This window comes from Dermacentor variabilis, unplaced genomic scaffold (genome assembly GCF_050947875.1).
Source record: "Dermacentor variabilis isolate Ectoservices unplaced genomic scaffold, ASM5094787v1 scaffold_12, whole genome shotgun sequence".
In the NCBI taxonomy this organism is placed as follows: Eukaryota; Metazoa; Arthropoda; class Arachnida; order Ixodida; family Ixodidae; genus Dermacentor; species Dermacentor variabilis.
The window spans coordinates 4,600,532-4,619,868 of NW_027460280.1; positions in this window are offsets into that span (position 1 = coordinate 4,600,532).

Genomic DNA, 19,337 nt, shown 5'->3' on the forward strand with positions numbered 1-19,337 from the left:
TATTCATTGTTAGCCACTGTGAGCCATCGTCACTGTGAGCCTTTCAAGCAGTGACAAATTCTGACAGGAATGCTTCATTAGGTAGTTTAATTTATCGATAAAATATTTATTTCAAACTGTTAGGGTTTGAGTGACTTGTATAGCTTTGTCTACTCATCACAACAAGTATAGAGGTAACATGTTTCCGCTTCTATACCGTTAACGTGCCGTATATGTATACCGATGCTGTTCAGTTTTATTGAATTTTAATCTGGTACTGCAGTACTACACAAGGAAAAGAATTTGAGACAGGACAAAGGCTATCGCATTTCATTCAACAGAAATTCTCGAAAGACTCAGCACATCTTGCCCTTCTTTGCCCCTTTGTTCGTTTCTGTAGTGCTGTATTACGAATATCATCGTTCACAAGGTTGTAATTTGTGCGACTGTGCTTCACTTACACCATTGTAGCTTGTCCTTTGTTCACAGTGGTGAACAAATCTCACCGAGATTTCACCCCAAGGAGTGAAATGCAACTAATAGACCTAAACAAGAAGTATAGAAACGTATCCGCTGCGGCACCTTAGTGGATATGGCGTTCCGCTGCTGAGCGCAAGTGCAATGCGTCAATTGCGCCCGCGGAAGCCGCATTTCGTCGTGGGCAAAACGCAAAAGCTCGCGTATTTTGGTGCATGTTAAAGAAGGCCAGGGGGTGGAAACTTAAGCAGCCGCCTACTACGGCGAGCCTGATAAACATATCGTTGTTTTTTTCACGTAAACTCCAAAATGCTTTAACCATAGGAATCCTTCTTGTACATCTCAAGCGTGTATTCAAGGCACACAATCTCACCCTTGTTCCTGTTCTTCTTCTTGCATCTGTGCAGAACATTTCGATGCAAAACTGGACAATGAACACATAATAAACTTTGCGTGCAGGATAGCAGCAATAAGTAGCATTACACGTTTACTACGAACCACGTTTCCGACGTCTTAAAAAATTTATTGAAGCTCACGCTTGTTTTAGCGCCACCAAAGCTTAAGTATCAGTTAAAAACTGCCACCGATTTCGATGTCAGGGAACCGACGTCATACGGTAGACAATGGTTCCGGCAAACGTGTGTAGGAATCACACGCACTCATCTCTGTCTCTCCAGGCTCCTGCACCACCTGCAACAGAGAGACGTTTTGATGTGCATTGTGACCAAATACACTGAAGGGAAGATAATTTTGTTCATTGGAGTAGAAGTTGGCAGGCCGAGGTAGGTGGCCTGCACCACCATATCACTTTCCTAGAACAAATTCCACCACTTCCACTAGAAGGGCTCTCTTTTGAAATGGCCCACCTAGGGAACAAGGTTCTTGGTACCTCAGAAAACTTGCCTAATAGAAAACAGGTACCGATGAAGCCGAAAACCCTTTATGTAGAAATAACATGGTATTTTTCGCTATATGCGATAGACATTCGAAAATGTGGGTTAAGTCGCAGGTAGCTATCGTCTCTTTTTGATCATGTCATGACGATTTAAATCTATATCCTTGGTGGTTTTAAGGCAAACAAAAGCGCCCTACAAATGTAATATCTAATTATTACAAAAATAAGAAAACAGTTCATAGTCACAGAAACAGCAAAAAAATTGCCTGCCAGGAAAGGCCTTTTTATGTCGGTATGTCGTGCTCGATCGCAAGAGGCTCCCTAAATCCCTCGAGTAGAAAAACACGCAATAAAATCTACGATACAAGTAACTGGGCCAGTTACCTAAACACACGACACTCACTCTAATGCTATTGTAAAAGGGACCCCGAACCACTTTTGATCGAAGTGGAGAAAGGCACTTGAAGATAAAAAAAAAATGGGCAGACCCCACGCACTGTGGAAATCGATGTAAGCAAAGCATTCCGTGTCGGATGCTTTGATTGACAATAGTTAATGGTGATGGCTAAAACTTAATTTCTTCAACGTTTAGCCTAACACGAGAGTGGTGAGTTGATGTTAAAGGCTATCATAGCGAAATATTTAGCCCACACAATCGACAAGGACACAGTGAAGGGGGACACACGAGCGCTTACTCATAACTGTTTTATTTTCGGAAAGATAGAGAATATATGGTAGCCCATACTATCGGCGCGGAACATGTGCAACAAGAGTAGCCAGTAAAACAGAAACAGATTAAAAAGGTTCAACCAGTATTTAAAAAACGCAAATTCATTTTCAGGAATTGGAATCGATGGTTGGCTTATGCTTTTTCAGCACACTTTTTTATATAAACCGCTTCTGTGATTTCACGTGTTAGTTTGTTTTTATCTGAAAACAAAATTTCAGTGTAAAAAAAAAACGGATCACAATGACATAGATTACAGTGGTTCGACAAGTGCGAATAGTTTTCTTTAGCGATAGAACCTTCATGTTGTTTTAGTCATCTGTTTATGCACCGACCGGTTTGTCCTATGTACATTTGCCACAGGTTAACGGAAGCCGGTACAATATACCTATTCTGCATTTTGTGAATTTTTGATCTTCTTTAAGACTGGAGGTGCATTTTTTACCCTATTGTCAAACTTATTTGAAATAGCTTGGCACAGTTTTTGCACCTGGTTAGTGCTTCCGATGCCACGGCTCCCAGCGAACCACTTCGCTTCGAGCGGCCCGCCAGTCCTTGTCAGGTGTCTACAAGTACAGATAGCCCGGCAGCGCCACCGCTACCGTGCCTACCGTAACTAGGCTGATGATGATGATGATGATGATGAAGCTACTGATACATTTAATTGTTTTCTTATTCGTATTATTTGCTGAGCCAGATAACGAAAATAATCTATGCCACTGAATGAATATGCTTTGGCATGCAAGCTGTCAGCAGTGGCTGTCAATTTCGCGTTGACTACAGCTATTGCACCAAAAATGGCTTTGAACTGACTGCGATTTGAAGTGCATAATTCGAACAGTGCCTTTCAAGCGTGCCCTCGACCACTGCAAATAATAGCTACTGGAATGAGTATTTTCGGCCTCACTAAACTACTGATATTTTATAATAGTTCCCTTATTCGCAGTACTTGCCTGAGCCAGATAACCAAAATAAACAATGCACCCACATCAATATGGTTTGGCATGCAAGCTGCCAACAATGGCTGTCAATATCGCGTTGACTACACCTGTTTTAACAGCCATGGCTACGACATGACGGCGCTTTAAAGAGCAGACTGCTAACGGTGCATTTCAAGCTACCCTCGACTTATTCTATTAATAGCTACCCGAATGATTATATCGGGCCTCACTAGCTAATGATGTATGATAATTGTTCTCTTATTCGCATTACTTGCCTGAGCCAGAAAATCGGAATCGACAATGCAACCACATGAAAATGTTTCGGCACGCAAGCTGCCGAAATGCTGTTTCACCAAACAATGGCTACGACATGATTGCGCTTTGAAGTGCAGGCCTCTAACGTTGGCTTTCTAGCATCCCCTCAGCTACATCTAATAATAGCTACCCGAATGAGTATTTTGGACCTCAAAAGGCTACTGATGTTTTATAATTGTTCTCTTTCTCGCATTACTTGCCTGAGCCGGTGGGCTCGGTCGCTGAGCCACGATGCACTCATCTAAGCCGTTCGCCTTCGCTGCGCAGGTGTCTGCCCATCTAATCATCCGGATACTCATCCTGGCCCTGGTTCCCGCTGCTTCCGATGCCACGGCTCCCAGCGAACCACTTCACTTCGAGTTGCCCGCCAGTCCTTGTCAGGTGTCTACAACTACAGATAGCCCGGCAGCGCCACCGCTACCGTGCCTCAACAGCCCCAGGATTCACGTACCGTCATCGACAACAACCGAAGAGCCATCTATAAAAGAGCATCACCAACGCGCGGCACTCTGTGGGCTCGGTCGCTGTGCCACGATGCACTCATCTAAGCCGTTCGCCTTCGCTGCGCAGGTGTCTGCCCATCTAATCATCCGGATACTCATCCTTGCCCTGGTTCCCGCTGCTTCCGATGCCACGGCTCCCAGCGAACCACTTCGCTTCGAGCGGCCCGCCAGTCCTTGTCAGGTGTCTACAACTACAGATAGCCCGGCAGCGCCACCGCTACCGTGCCTCAACAGCCCCAGGATTCACGTACCGTCATCGACAACAACCGAAGAGCCATCTATAAAAGAGCATCACCAACGCGCGGCACTCTGTGGGCTCGGTCGCTGTGCCACGATGCACTCATCTAAGCCGTTCGCCTTCGCTGCGCAGGTGTCTGCCCATCTAATCATCCGGATACTCATCCTTGCCCTGGTTCCCGCTGCTTCCGATGCCACGGCTCCCAGCGAACCACTTCACTTCGAGTTGCCCGCCAGTCCTTGTCAGGTGTCTACAACTACAGATAGCCCGGCAGCGCCACCGCTACCGTGCCTCAACAGCCCCAGGATTCACGTACCGTCATCGACAACAACCGAAGAGCCATCTATAAAAGAGCATCACCAACGCGCGGCACTCTGTGGGCTCGGTCGCTGTGCCACGATGCACTCATCTAAGCCGTTCGCCTTCGCTGCGCAGGTCAGTAACCAGTATTGTCTTTTCACAAAAAATCAAGTGACTACTGTCTCCTGCAGCTACCGAGCCCACAGTGCTGCCTTTCGATTGTTGTTGAATGTTATGATGTAGTACGTACCTTGTTGCTGTTGGCTGGCGATATCGAGTCAAACCCAGGTCCCGACACTGTACTCGCGGAACTAAAGAAGCTGTCTTCTGGTCAGTCACAACTATTCGCCGAGGTTCAAGGCCTTAGAAACCAACTAACAACTACTGAACAGGCTATATCTGACCTCAGTAACAGATTATCCGTCTTAGAAAGTCACTATCAAGATCTGGTAACACTACGCACCGACATGGATGCGATCTGCACTAACACCACCCAAACAGCCAAAGATATCAGAGGAATAGAAGCCCGCCTGGATGACGCCGAAAATCGCTCACGACGAAATAATTAAATTTTCTATAATATCACAGATAACAATGCATCTGAAAACTACGCCCAATCTGAAGAAATGGTCCTGCGCCTCTGCCGTGATCACTTAGGTCTAACCATTGACCCAAAAGAAATTGAACGGGCTCACCGTCTTGGGCGCCATTCTTCTGGGCGCTCTCGCCCAATAATAGTCAAACTGACATTTTTTTAAAACCAAACAGCTAATTCTTTCAAATGGCCGTAAGTTAAAAGGGACTGATTACAGCATCGAGGAGGACTTTTCACGTCCTGTCCGAGATGCACGAAAGCATCTAGTTAGATTTGCCAAAACTAAAAACACAAAATTTTCCTAGCGCTACAAAACATTATTCATCGGTCCTAAACAGTACGCATCCGACGAATCATCGCAGACAGTAAAAGAAATCTCATAGCATACGGTTCATCGTCGTGTAACTAAACTTCCTGGTAGCAGCCCTCGTAGTAAACTTCCAAATCTTTCTTTTTCTATTATCTTCACAAACATACGCAGTTTTCTCCCCAAACGCGGACACATCTGTAATCTTGTTTCATCATCTTCCAGCAACATACTTGTACTAACTGAAACGTGGCTAACTGATGACGTCACTGATACGGAAGTTCTCGCCAATCTACCTAACTTTAATGTTTTCCGCAAGGACCGCAAAGGTTCCAGAGGAGCAGGTGTTCTAATGGCCACTAACCAACAATTGCCTTGTTCTGTTATTAACATTCAATCAGGACTTGAAATACTATGGGTAATCTGCCGTTCCGCACCTCAAACCGTCATACTAGGTGTCTGCTACAGACCCCCCTACAGCTATCCACAATTTTCTTATTACCTAAATGATAGCCTAAATCAACTTACTACTACACATCCCAATGCGCGCATTCTGCTTTTTGGCGATTTTAACTGCCCGTCTATTGACTGGCAGAACTTCACACCAACAAGCAATGAAGAAATAACTGACTTCCTTGACGTCTGTCTAAATTTTAATCTCACCCAATTAGTAAAAGAAGCTACACGCGTCGTACGTGATTTGTCAAACATCTTGGACCTTATACTAACTAATCACCCTGAAAGTTTAGCGAATCTTATTTATCTCCGCGAAGTTAGCGACCACAAAATTATACATGCTACTTTCAGCTTCATCACGGAATCGCGCCAAACGTTCCACAAAACAATTCGCCTTTACGACAAAGGCAATTACAATGAAATGAACAACCAATTGCTTGCTTTTTTCCCAGAATACGAAAGAGGTTTTCACGACCGATCAATTGAGGACAACTGGCTTACTTTTAAAACCAAGCTTGCCGAACTAACATCCAAATTCATTCCCACCATTACATTTCGTGCCAATCATAATAAACCATGGTTCACAAAGTCCTTAAGAACACTCGAGAACAAGAAAACACGACTTTTCCGTGCAGCAAAACTAAACCCAAGCGAATGCGCATGGAATAAATACTACGAGGCCGAGTCAACGTATTTGCGGTCCATTTCTAATGCCAAACACGCATTTTTTCATACTGACCTGCCGAAGATCCTAAGCAATAATCCCAGAAAGTTCTGGCAAGTTCTAAACCCTGATTTTGCGCCTATCATCACACTTACCGACACACATGGCGAGGAAGTGAGCGACGTTGAGTGTGCAAATATATTTAACACTGCATTTTCATCTGTCTTCACAAACGAAACTGATATGCCAACATTTCTCCCAACTTCCCAACCATGATCGCTCATGCCACCAGTCACATTCGCTGCACACGGCATCACCGGTATCATTGAAAATATTAAGATGTCATCTTCTGCAGGTACTGACGAAATGACCAGCAAACTCTTAAAAAACATTCGTCGTGCTTCTTCAGTGTACTTGTCATTACTGTTCACACAATCACTCTCCACAGGTAGCATACCCAGCGATTGGAAGGTGGGGAAGGTCGTTCCGGTATTCAAATCAGGTAACAAAGAATCGCCCCTTAATTATCGCCCTCATCTCTTTAACAAGTGTGCCATGCAAAATCATGGAACACGTAATCTATTCTTGCATAATGAACTTTCTCGACTCTATTAATTTCTTTCATCCTTCTCAACACGGCTTCCGTAAAAACCTATCTTGTGAAACGCAATTAGCTATTTTTGTCCATGACCTGCACATGGCCCTTGATTCTAACCTTCAAACTGACTCAATCTTCCTAGATTTCGCGAAAGCCTTCGACAAGGTTCCTCACGAGCGCTTGCTACTAAAACTTTCTTGGTTAAACTTTCATCATAACATACTGCAGTGGATAAAAGAATTTCTGGCAAACCGTACCCAATTTGTTCACGTTAATAATCAAACCTCTAGGTCTCTTGCAGTAACATCAGGCGTCCCGCAAGGGTCAGTCCTTGGTCCCCTTCTATATTTAATATATATTAACGACCTAACGCCACAGGTCTCCTGTAACGTTCGCATCTTTGCCGATGACTGTGTTATCTATCGCACAATCAGTAACCCCTCTGATCAACTAACTCTTCGAAAAGATTTAACTTGCGTCCAGGACCAGGAAAGGTATAGCAACATACTGAGTGACCATAAACGTATCATTATGACAATAGGATATGCAGTTAGGAAAAAGAGCAAGGAGCGCCAAATTGCCAGTCCAAATTTCCACACTGAATAAATAACAAATTAGGTCACAAGAGTCGAGGAAGAACTTGGCAGATGGCCCAGCAAAGAGTGGGAATAGTGAGCTTCTAAGGGTAATAACTACAGAAATACAGAAAGAGAAGCAACATGCGCGTTGGAAAGGAAATAAGAAACCGAAAAGCTGGTGGAACAGGCAGCAACGAGAATCGGTTGCCGAATGAAAAGAATACCAAGAGCAAAGAAGGCGCCGTTGCCGCAGGATGAAGCGGCCATTAAGAGGAAGCTTTAGCTCAAGTGCTCCTATCTAAATACATGTAAAAGGAGAATTCATTTTTCTCGGCAACCACTGCACCAAATTTGACGAGGTTTGTTGCATTTAAAAGACAAACTTAAAATCTAGTGACTGTTGGTTTCGAATTTTTGAGTTAGATCGTCAATTTTTTATTAAAAATTGGCAAAAATCGAAAATTTTCAAAAAACGAAACTATCAAGTTTACAACTCTGTAACTTAACCACTAAAAAAGATAATACAATTCTGTGAATTGCACCTAATAGTACATCTAAAGCGGACAAAATTGATATGTTACACATGAGTATAAAAAAATTTAATCTCAAAGAAATACAACTTTTGCAAAACCGTTGTAACCAACGTAACAAATTCACGTAAGATGTAAAATGACATATTAAATTTGTCCGCTTTGAATGATCTAATGGACGCCGTTTACAGAACCGCGATATCGGTTCTTGATGCAGAGCTATGAATTTATAAACTTCGTGCTTCTATTTTTTTTTCAAACGGTCAAATATTTGAAAATCGTTTTAAGAAAATTCAAGCCCTAAATCGAAATTCCGCTTCCAACAGTCACTAGAATTTAACTTTCTCTTTCAAATGCGACAAATTTCATCAAAATCGGTCCAGGGGTTATCTCATAAAAACGTTTTTGCGTTTTACATGTATTTGAATAGGCCGCGTCGGAGTTGGGCCCGAGCTAAAGCTTCCTCTTAAATGGGGAAATATGCCGGGAGAAAAAGTACATGGTTTAAATACTGGTGCAAGCAATAATAAAAGGTGAAAGTGAACGTTGGTTGTCTGAAATACGTAACAAAAAAAGGCCGCACGTAGAATATTTTGGAATCACATAAAATTATTAGGCAGGCCGTCTGGAACAATACATCGTATCTTTGACGAGGATGGAAACAAACTGGAAAGGGACGCGGCATTAAATTACATCCGAAAATAACAGCGGAATCTTTCCAAGGCAATTATGTGGTTCTAGTTGAGGAATAAAGGGGCATGAAAGAGAAACAGATGAAAAGCAGCTGGTGCTGACAAATTTCAACTGGAAGAAAGCCGAAGAGAAAATTCCTAAGCGTACAGCCACAGGGCTACACGAGGTTCCCATTAGGCTGATTAATGAACTAGGAGAAAAAGTAAGGAAGCTCTGGTGAAAGCAGTAGAAAAAAGTGTAAAAGATAGGCCAGTACCAGACAGTTCGCCACAAAGTAGAATGAATTTAATTTGTAAAGGTGGGTGAAAAGATAGAATCCACTCACATATACCATTTACGATTACAATTTCAATATACAGGTTAGCAATGCAGGCAATTAAGTTAAACCTGCAAGCATGGGCAGAGAATGTTTGTATTTTGGGAAAACTTCAGAATGGCTTCAGAATAGGTAGGCGTTATGGATGACAACCTATATGTCCTTACTCAGTGTATTGAAATACAAGAGTGGAAACGAGACCGTTCTGTGTGGCCTTTTTAGACGTTGCAGGAGCGTAGGACAACGTAGACTGCAACATTTTGTGCGATATTCTGGAACGGGAATGCTTAGGCGACGATTGTATACACCCTTTATAGCGATTGACCTAGAAAATACCGTTTTCGTTAAATGGGAAGGGATGAGCAGCGAGGAGAACGTTCATATCAATAACGCAAATCGTATGTTAGGCTACTTACGGCGAAACATTTGCACATCCCCTTCATCAATGAAACTATACTACTGTATAAAACACTAGTTCGAGCTAAGTTGGCATACGCTGCTGCTATTTGGGACCCATACAATGCTACTCTCGTTCGCTTGAAATGGTTCAGAATAATTGCACTCGTTTCATTCACGCAAACTACGATCGTACTTCTAGCATATCTTTTATGAAAAGCAAATTGTCTATACCATCTTTATCACTAAGCAGAAAGGCTTTTCGCTTATGCCTACTTCACGGGGTATTTCACCATCATGTCCTTAGCAGTGAACTCATTCTGACACCTACTTATCTGTCTTCTCGAGTTGATCACCGACATAAAGCAAGAGGCACTTTCTGTCACACAAACATACGTTTATATTCATTTATTCCACTTACAACGAAAGACTGGAACCACCTTGCTCATGATCGTGTCAATCGAAGACAACGCACTTTTCCACGAAACATTAGTTGCTTTTTTTCAACTGTGACCACGTGACCACATGCGCTGTAGAGCTGTATTTTCCTTTTGCCCAGTTCAGATGTCGCTAGGTTCATATTGTCACGTGGTGGTGACGTTCAAAAATGCAGTAGCAATACTGTGAACAACCAAACTAACTTTTATTGGGCGAACCTGTGCGCACAAAACAGGCTAAAATTATAGGACAATGATAGCGGCGAACAAGGTCGGCGATCGTCGAAAATCTGATAAACGGGTCAAGCGCGTCGGCTTTTATACATAAAGCGTAGAATGTTCTAGACTAGTCGCTGGGACTCGCGTGTCTTCCACAAAGTTCTACATTATTCGCATCGCGCACACGTGCAATTAGTTTTCACAACGTTCGGTCACAGACAGCAGATGGAACCATCGATAACATTCCAGGAACTTCCGATACATGCAGGCGCATCCTGCGCTGTGCGATAACATTTGTTAGGCGGTGAAACGTGTCGCCCGATAAAGCCAAGTACACGGGTCAATAAACCCCCCCCCCCGTTTTACAGCATCGGCCCGATGCTGCAAACAAACGAAAGTAATAAACAAAGCACTCGTCGGAAAGAAAACAACTAAATAAGGAAGTTCGTCAGCATGCGTAAAAGGGCTTCAGACGCACTACGTGGAGCACTTCAGATCGTGCCCAGCGCCGCTGTGATTGCGAAATGCCGTCTGGCACGACCTCATAGTCCAGTTCGCCAACACGTCGGATGATCTTGTAGGGTTCGAAATAGCGTTGCAATAGTTTCTCATCGAGTCCTAGTTGACGTATTGGGGTCCAAATCCAAACACGGTCACCGGGCTCCGGTGACAACCTCCGACAACCTCCGGTCGTCGGACGTTGTAGTGTCGGCTGTGGATACGCTGCTGGTTCTTGATCCGCAGGCAGGCGAGCTGTCGGGCTTCTTGGGTGCGCTGGAGGTACGTAGCGACGTCAAGATTCTCTTCGTCAGTGACGTGCGGCAGCATGGCGTCGAGCGTCGTCGTCGGGTTCCTGCCGTAAACCAGCTTAAATGGCGTAATCTGTGTTGCTTCTTGCACCGCCGTGCTGTAAGCGAAGGTTACGTACGGCAGGACGGCATCCCAGGTCTTGTGTTCGACGTCGGCGTACATTGCTAGCATGTCAGCGAGGGTTTTAATCAGGCGCTCCGTAAGACCATTCGTCTGTGGGTGGTAGGCAGTTGTCCTCCTGTGCCTTGTCTGACTGTACTGAAGAATGGCTTGGGGGTAAGCTCCGCTGTAAAGGCCGTTCCTCTGTCGGTTATGAGGACTTCTGGGGCGCCATGTCGCAGCAGCATGCTTGCGACGAAAAATTTTGCCACTTCGGCTGCGCTACCTTTCAGCAGAGCTTTAGGTTCAAGCGAAGCGGGTGAGGTAGTCCGTCGCCACGACGATCCACTTACTTCCGGATGTTACGTCGGAAACGGTCCAAACAATTCCATCCCGATCTGCTGAAAAGGTCGGCAAGGAGGCTTGATCAGCTGTAGTAATCCGCTAGCCTTGTGGGTGGTGTCTTGCGTCGCTGACAGCCTCGGCATGTCTTGACGTAACCGGTGACGTCGGCGGTTAGGCGCGGCCAGTAATACCTGTCTTGTATCCTCGATAGCGTCCGGGAGAAGCCGACGTTCCCGGCGGTCGGATCGTCATGTAGGACGCGCAGTACTTCTGGACGCAGCGCCGAGGGAATAACAAGAAGGTAATTGGCGCGGAATGGTGAGTTCTTCTTCATGAGTAGATTGTTTTGAAGCGTGAAGGAAGATAATACGCGCTTAAAAGCCCTAGGGACAGCGTCGGTGTACCCTTCCAAATACTCGACGAGGCCATTTAGCTCCGGGTCTGCCCTTTGCCGTTCAGCGAAGTCTTCCGCGCTTATCATTCCAAGGAAGGCGTCGTCATTCTCGCCATCTTGCGGCGGCGGGTCAATGGGGGCACGTGATAGGCAATTGGCATCAGTGTTTTTGTCCGGACTTGTAGGTTACAGTGATGTCATATTATTGTAGTCTGAGGCTCCACCGCGCCAGTCGTCCTGAAGGATCCTTTATATTCGCTAGCCAACACAACGCATGATGGTCGCTGACGACTTTGAATGACCTGCCATATAGATAAGGGCGAAATTTAGTAGAGCCAAAACGATGGCGAGGCATTCCTTTTCGGTCGTAGAATAGTTGCCTTCCGCTTTTGACAGTGACCGGCTAGCGTAAGCTATCACCTCTTCGACTCCGTTTCTCCTCTGCACAAGAACGGCTCCGAGGCCTAGGATACTGGCGTCGCTATGGATTTCTCTATCGGCAAGAGAACTGACAACAGTAGCAACGAAAGACCTGGCGTTGCTGGTAAATGCCAGCATTCCTGAGGATGCCACAAATCTTCTTACGAAAGGACCTAAATTGCAGCAAAAACATGTCTGTATCGGCGTACTCATCGAAGTGCGCAAGTACCGGCGGCGACTGCATGCGTCGTTTGAGTTGTTCAAATGCGTCGGCCTGCGTTGTTTCCCACTTGAATTCAACATCACATTTAGTTATACGTGTCAACGGCTTAGCGATGAGTGAAAAGTCCGTGACAAAGCGCCTGTAGTAGGCACACATGCCAAGGAATCTACGCACTGCCTTCTTATCGATGGGTTGCGGGAGCTGTGCGATGGAAGATGTCTTTCGCGGGTCAGGGCGGATACCAGATTTGCTGATTACGTGACCTAGGAACAGAAGCTCATCGTAAGCGAAGCGACACTTTTCCGCCTTCAGAGTGAGCCCTAATGACTTGGTGGCCTCAAGTACTGTGGCAAGCCGCCTGAGGTAATCGCCGAAATTTCCGGCGAAAATGACGACGTCATGCAAGAAAACGAGACGGGTCTGCCACTTCAATCCTGCTAACACCATCTCCATGCCGTGCTGGAACGTTGCAGGCGCCGAGCACAGTCCGAATGGCATAACCTTGTACTCGTAGAGGCCATCTGTGGTGATGAAGGCCGTCTATTCGCGATCTCTGCCGTCGACTTCTATTCGCTAATAGCCAGACTTGTGGTCCATTGACGAGAAGTATTTAGCGTTGCAGAGCCGATCCAATGCGTTGTCTATTCGAGGGAAGGGGTATACGTCCTTCTTCATGATCTTGTTCAGACGACGATAATCGACGGAGAAACGTAGGGTTCCGCACTTTTCCTTCACCAAGAATACATGAGATGCCCATGGGCTTTTGGACGGCTGGATGATATCGTCGCGCAGCATTTCGTCGACTTGGTGCTTTATAGCTTCACGTTCTCGCGTCTAAACTCGGTAAGGGCTCTGGCGGAGAGGTCGAGTGCACTCTTCGGTTCTTATGCGATGCTTTGCGACTGGGGTTCGTCGAATCCTTGATCACGTCGAAAAGCACCCTTTGTATCGTCGAAGGAGACTTCTGAGCTGTTACTGCTTAATCCCGGGTAGAATTGGATTTATGTCGAAGTCTGGCTCGGGAACTACGGTCGTCGGGGCGGCAGAATGCGAGAGGACAAACGGATTGCTGGTTTCCAGAATTTCCTCGATGTATGCGATCGTTGTGCCTTTGTTGATCTGCTTGACCTCCTGGCTGAAGTTTGTCAGCAACACTTTCGTGTTTCCTCCGAGCAGTCGAGCGATCTCTCTTGTGACGCAAATTTCACGGTCGAGGTGTAGATGTTCGTCGCCTTCGATGACGCCGTCTACGTCAGTGGGTGTTTCGGTGCCGACCGAAATAAAAATGCTTGAGCGAGGCGGGATGCTCACCTGATCTTCGAGCGAACTCAAGGCGTGGTGGCGACGAGGGCTCTCCGGCGGTATAGCTTGATCTTGCGACAGCGTTATTGACTTCGGCTTCAGGTCGATGATTGCGCCGTGTTGGTTCAGGAGGTCCATGCCGAGAATGACGTCTCGTGAACACTGTTGGAGGATAACGAAGGTGGCTGGGTAATTCGGGTGATGAATGGTAATTCTTGCCGTGCAGATTCCAGTCGGCGTTATGAGGTGTATTCCAGTGATCCGAATATGAGGGCCTTCCTACGTAGTCTTAACTTTCTTCAACTGGGCGGCGATGTGTCCACTCATTACGAAGTAACAGCCCCTGTGTCGACTAAGGCGGTGGCTGCATGTCCGTCAAGAAGCACGTCGAAGTCGGTTGTTCTTTGTCTTGCATTACAGTTGGGTCTTGGCGTCGGATCACGGCTGCGTCGCGTTGACCTGTGGCTGGCATGTGACATCGTCAGGTCGTCTTTCGTCGTCATATTCTTTGCTTCCAGATTTCGTCGGGATGGCGGCGTGTCCTTATGTCGTCGAGGTAGTCTCTTCGTAGTCTTCGTAGGCGGCGGAGGATCTTCGTCAGTTCGACGAACAGCAACCGCACCTCCATCGGTCGCTGCTTTTAGTTTTCCGGATATGGGCTTACGGACCGGCCTCGGGCTGGGCCAGTGTATGGACGGCGCTGCGGCGACAGGTAGCGGCCTGGTGATGGCGAACGCGACGGGCGTCGAGAGCTCCACTGAGTATCGGCGAGGTAGTCGGCGATATCGTGAGAGCGTTCACCTTGCTGCGGGCGCGAAGCATTGACGGCGAACCCTCGCAGTTCCATCTCCCGGTATGGGCATCGTCAGTAGACGTGATCCGCGTCTCCGCAGTGGTAGCAGAGCGGGCGGTGGTCAGGAGCCCACCAAACGTCTGTCTTCCTAGAGTAGCTGCGCTGGGCGACGGGTGGGCGTGCTGCCGGTGGCGGCGGTGGTCGACGGAATTGCGGCCTTAGAGGGCCCTGCCGACGTCGTGGAGGGGGACCTTGACGGCGGGCGACGGCGGCGTAGGTCATCGCTTCCGGCTGGGGCTGCGATGATTGTGGTTGCACCTCGGAGACTCCGAGCAATCGCTGGAATTCTTCTTTGACAACTTCGGCGATTGAGGCCACTAGAGGTTGCGATGAGGGGAAGATCTTCTCAAGCTCCTCTCGTACGACTGCCCTGATGGTCTCGCGCAGGTCGTCGGTGGTCAGTGATTGAGCCCTGGCATAGCTTGTTGGCTTGGTGCGGCGGTCGGTTCCGCATTTCTAGTGTCTTCTCGATGCTCGTCACCTCACGAACAAACTCGTCGACGGTCTTCGGTGGGTTTCTTACCATTCCAGGGAAAAGTTATTCCTTTACAACACGCATCGGTAGGCGGGCTTTCTTCTCCTCGGACATTTCCGGGTCGGCGTGGCGGAACATTAAGGAGGGTGCAATGGAAGTCGGTGGTAACTCCGTCAGGCAGGATACCAGTAAACTATCGCAGGAGACGAAAGATCTGATCAAGAAACACCTATGTATGAAAGCCTCTAACCCTACAGCTAGAATAGAACTGGCAGAACTTTGGAAGTTAATCAACAAGCGTAAGACAGCTGACATAAGGAAGTATAATATGGATAGAACTGAACATGCTCTCGGGAACGGAGGAAGCCTAAAAGCAGTGAAGAAGAAACTAGGAATTGGCAAGAATCAGATGTATGCGTTAAGAGACAAAGCCGGCCATATCATTACTGATATGGATGAGATAGTTCAAGTGGCTGAGAAGTTCTATAGAGATTTATACAGTACCAGTGGCACCCACGACGATAATAGAAGAGAGAATACTCTAGAGGAAATTGAAATCCCACAGGTAACGCCGGCAGAAGTAAAGAAAGCCTTGGGAACTATGCAAAGGTGGAAGGCAGCTGGGGAGGATCAGGTAACAGCAGATTTGTTGAAGCATGGTGGACAGATTGTTCGAGAGAAACTGGCCACGCTATATACGCAATGCCTCATGACCTCGAGCGTACCGGAATCTTGGAAGAACGCTAACATAATCCTAATCCATAAGAAAGGGGACGCCAAAGACTTGAAAAGTTATAGACCGATCAGGTTACTGTCAGTTGTCTACAAAGTATTTACTAAGAAAATCGCAAATAGAATCAGGAACACCTTAGACTTCTGTCAACCAAAGGACCAGGCAGGATTCCGTAAAGGATACTCAACAATAGACCATATTCAAACTATCAATCAGGTGATAGAGAAATGTGCGGAATATAACCAACCCTTATATATAGCTTTCATTGATTACGACAAAGCGTTTGATTCTGTCGAAACCTCAGCAGTCATGGAGGCATTACGGAACCCGGGTGTAGAAGAGCCGTATTTAAAAATACTGAAAGATATATATAGCGGCTCCACAGCCACCGTAGTCCTCCATAAAGAAAGCAACAAAATCCCAATAAAGAAAGGTGTCAGGCAGGGAGATACGATCTCGCCAATGCTATTCACAGCGTGTTTACAGGAGGTATTCAGAGACCTGGATTGCGAAGAATTGTGGATAAAAGTTAATGCAGAATACCTTAGTAACTTGCGATTCGCTGATAATATTGCCTTGCTTAGTAACTCAGGGGACCAATTGCAATGCATGCTCACTCATCTGGAGGGGCAAAGCAGAAGGGTGGGTCTAAAATTGATCTGCAGAAAACTAATGTTTAACAGTCTCGGAAGAGAACAGCAATTTACAATAGGTAGCGAGGCACTGGAAGTGGTAAGGGAATACATCTACTTAGGGCAGTTAGTGACGGCGGATCCGGATCATGAGACGGAAATAATCAGAAGATTAAGAATGGGCTGGGGTGCGTTTGGCAGGCATTCTACGATCATGAACAGCAGGTTGTCATTATCCCTCATGAGAAAAGTGTAGAACAGCTGTGTCTCAACGGTACTCACCTACGGGGCAGAAATCTGGAGGCTTACGAAAAGGGTTCTACTCAAATTGAGGACGACGCAACGAGTTATGGAAAGAAGAATGATAGGTGTAACGTTAAGGGATAAGAAAAGAGCAGATTGGGTGAGGGAACAAACGCGAGTTAATGACATCTTAGTCGAAATCAAGAAAAAGAAATGGGCATGGGCAGGACATGTAATGAGGAGGTAAGATAACCTATGGTCATTAAGGCTTACGGACTGGATTCCAAGGGAACGGAAGCGTAGCAGGGGGCGGCAGAAAATTAGGTGGGCGGATGAGGTTAAGAATTTTGCAGGGACGACATGGCCACAATTAGTACATGACCGGGGTTGTTGGAGAAGCATGGGAGAGGCCTTTGCCCTGCAGTGGGCGTAACCAGGCTGATGATGATGATGATGATGCGGCGGTACAGACGGCTCATTTCTTTAGTGAAGGTCGCGATCGTCTCATTCGGCAGCTGCGCTCTGCTCTCCAGTAGAGCTTGGGCTCGCTATTTTTGCACGACGCTTGTAAATGTTTGCAGGAAGTCGCTCCTGAACAGGTCCCATATCGTCAAGGTGGCTTCTCGATTTTGGAACCACGTCTTGGCGGCGTCCTCCAATGCGAAATAGACATGTCGCAGCTTGTTGTCGCTCTCCCGGCTGTTAAATGTAGCGATCCTCTAATACGTCGCTAGCCAGCTTTCCGGGTCCTCAGATGTGGAACCGCGGAACGTCAGTGGTTCCCTGGGCTGCTGAAGAATTATTGGGGCCACTGCGGCTGCCATTGGGGATGTCTTCTTGGTCCTTTCTGGACGATCTTCTTGGACTGTCTCCTTGGTCCTATCTGGTAGAAGACCGTGTTTCGGGGGCAGCTTGCTGTTCCGGGACGACGTTGGTGTTGTCTTTTCGGTCCGGGTTAGATTACGACTTGTCGGCGGCGTCCGGTACATGAACGTAAAGCACCTCCACCATATGTCACGTGGTGGTGACGTTGAAGAACACAGTAGCAATACTGTTAACGACAAAACGAACTTTTATTGGGCGAACCTGTGCCCACAAAACAGGCTACAATTATAGCATAACGATAGCGGCGAACACGGTGGGCGATCGTCGAAAACCTGATCAACGGGTCAAGCGCGTCGGCTTTTATACATGAATCGTCGAATGTTCCAGACTAATCGCGGGGACTCGCGTGTCTTCAACAAAGTTCTACATTATTCGCGTCGCGCACACATGCAATCAGTTTTCACAAGGTTCGGTCGTAGACAGCTGATGGAATCATCGATAACATTCGAGAAACTTTCGATACATGCAGGTGCGTCCTGCGCTGTGCGATAACATTTCTTAGGTGGTGAAACTTGTCGCCCGATAAAGAGAAGTACAGGTGTCAATATAACTTGAAATTCATAGTATCCCTCTTAGTTCATTCCGAAATGAATACGTCCACTGCACATGTCGCTTGCATTATAGAGGGTCCCGTTGCAGTCTTTGACTTGGGATCCTCGTCTGTATATTGTAGTAGTGTACTTACCTGAGTGCGGTACTTGCCACATGGAATACATAGGCCAGACTGAAACACCTCTCAGGATCCGTTTTAACAATCAGAGGTCGCATGCCAAGTCCAAACCAAAGCTACCACTCTCGAAACATGTTTACATGCCGTGTCACTCTTTTACCAATCTCAAGTAACGATACTCGAATGTGGATTCTTTACTAGTCATGACCATGAGCTTAGCGAATCGTGCCTTATTCATAAATTTAGCACTGTTTCGTCTCGAATAAATGACAAAAAAAGGAAAATTAACCTATCTAACTTTAGATTGAGCACGAAGATACCACACATTGTAACGCATATATGATTTCTTCGTGCCAATTTTTTGTTTATTTATTGCGTATGTGGCTTTTCGACGCACATTCGGCTTGAATTTGTTGAGTAGTTGAACTCCTTTTTAGATAATTCGACGTTGCACTTAGAGCTGTCACGCGCTGACATTACGCCTATGCATGTGTATATGCGCGCCGTTTTGTTTTCTCTGCGCAGGATGAGGGTGTCCACTCGCACTTACCTGAGAGTCATGTTTGTATATTGCATATTGTTTCTCGAACATATCTGCATTTCATTTTGTTCTGTATTCCAATATGCGTCAAATTGATAATGATTTATGATTCGCAGTGAAATCTTTAGTCAGGGCACATGGTGCCCCCTCTGTTCTTGATGCAGTGCTATTAAAACTATGTATTTAGGGAAGATACGGAGAAGGCAGGAGATGGAAATTAAAGACGATGAGCAAAACGAGAACAAGGTGAAAGCAGGAGCCAACGTTTCGATATATGGACTTGTCTTCTTCAAGGCGTGTATGAGCTAAAGCTATGTAAAATTTTTTCATGTGGCATTGTATTCTGAGGAAAGCTGGTCCACCTTGACTAAACATGTCTCACTTCTGAGTGAGTGAGTAAAGACTTTATTTGAAAACAAGGTATTGACGGATGACCTTGTTGTTAGGCAGCCACGAGCCCCTGGGCCCGGGCGGCTTCTTCAGCTCTCTCGATGACCTTGGCCTGCAGGTCAGGGTCGGAGCTGAGCAACACGGCCTCCCACTGCTCA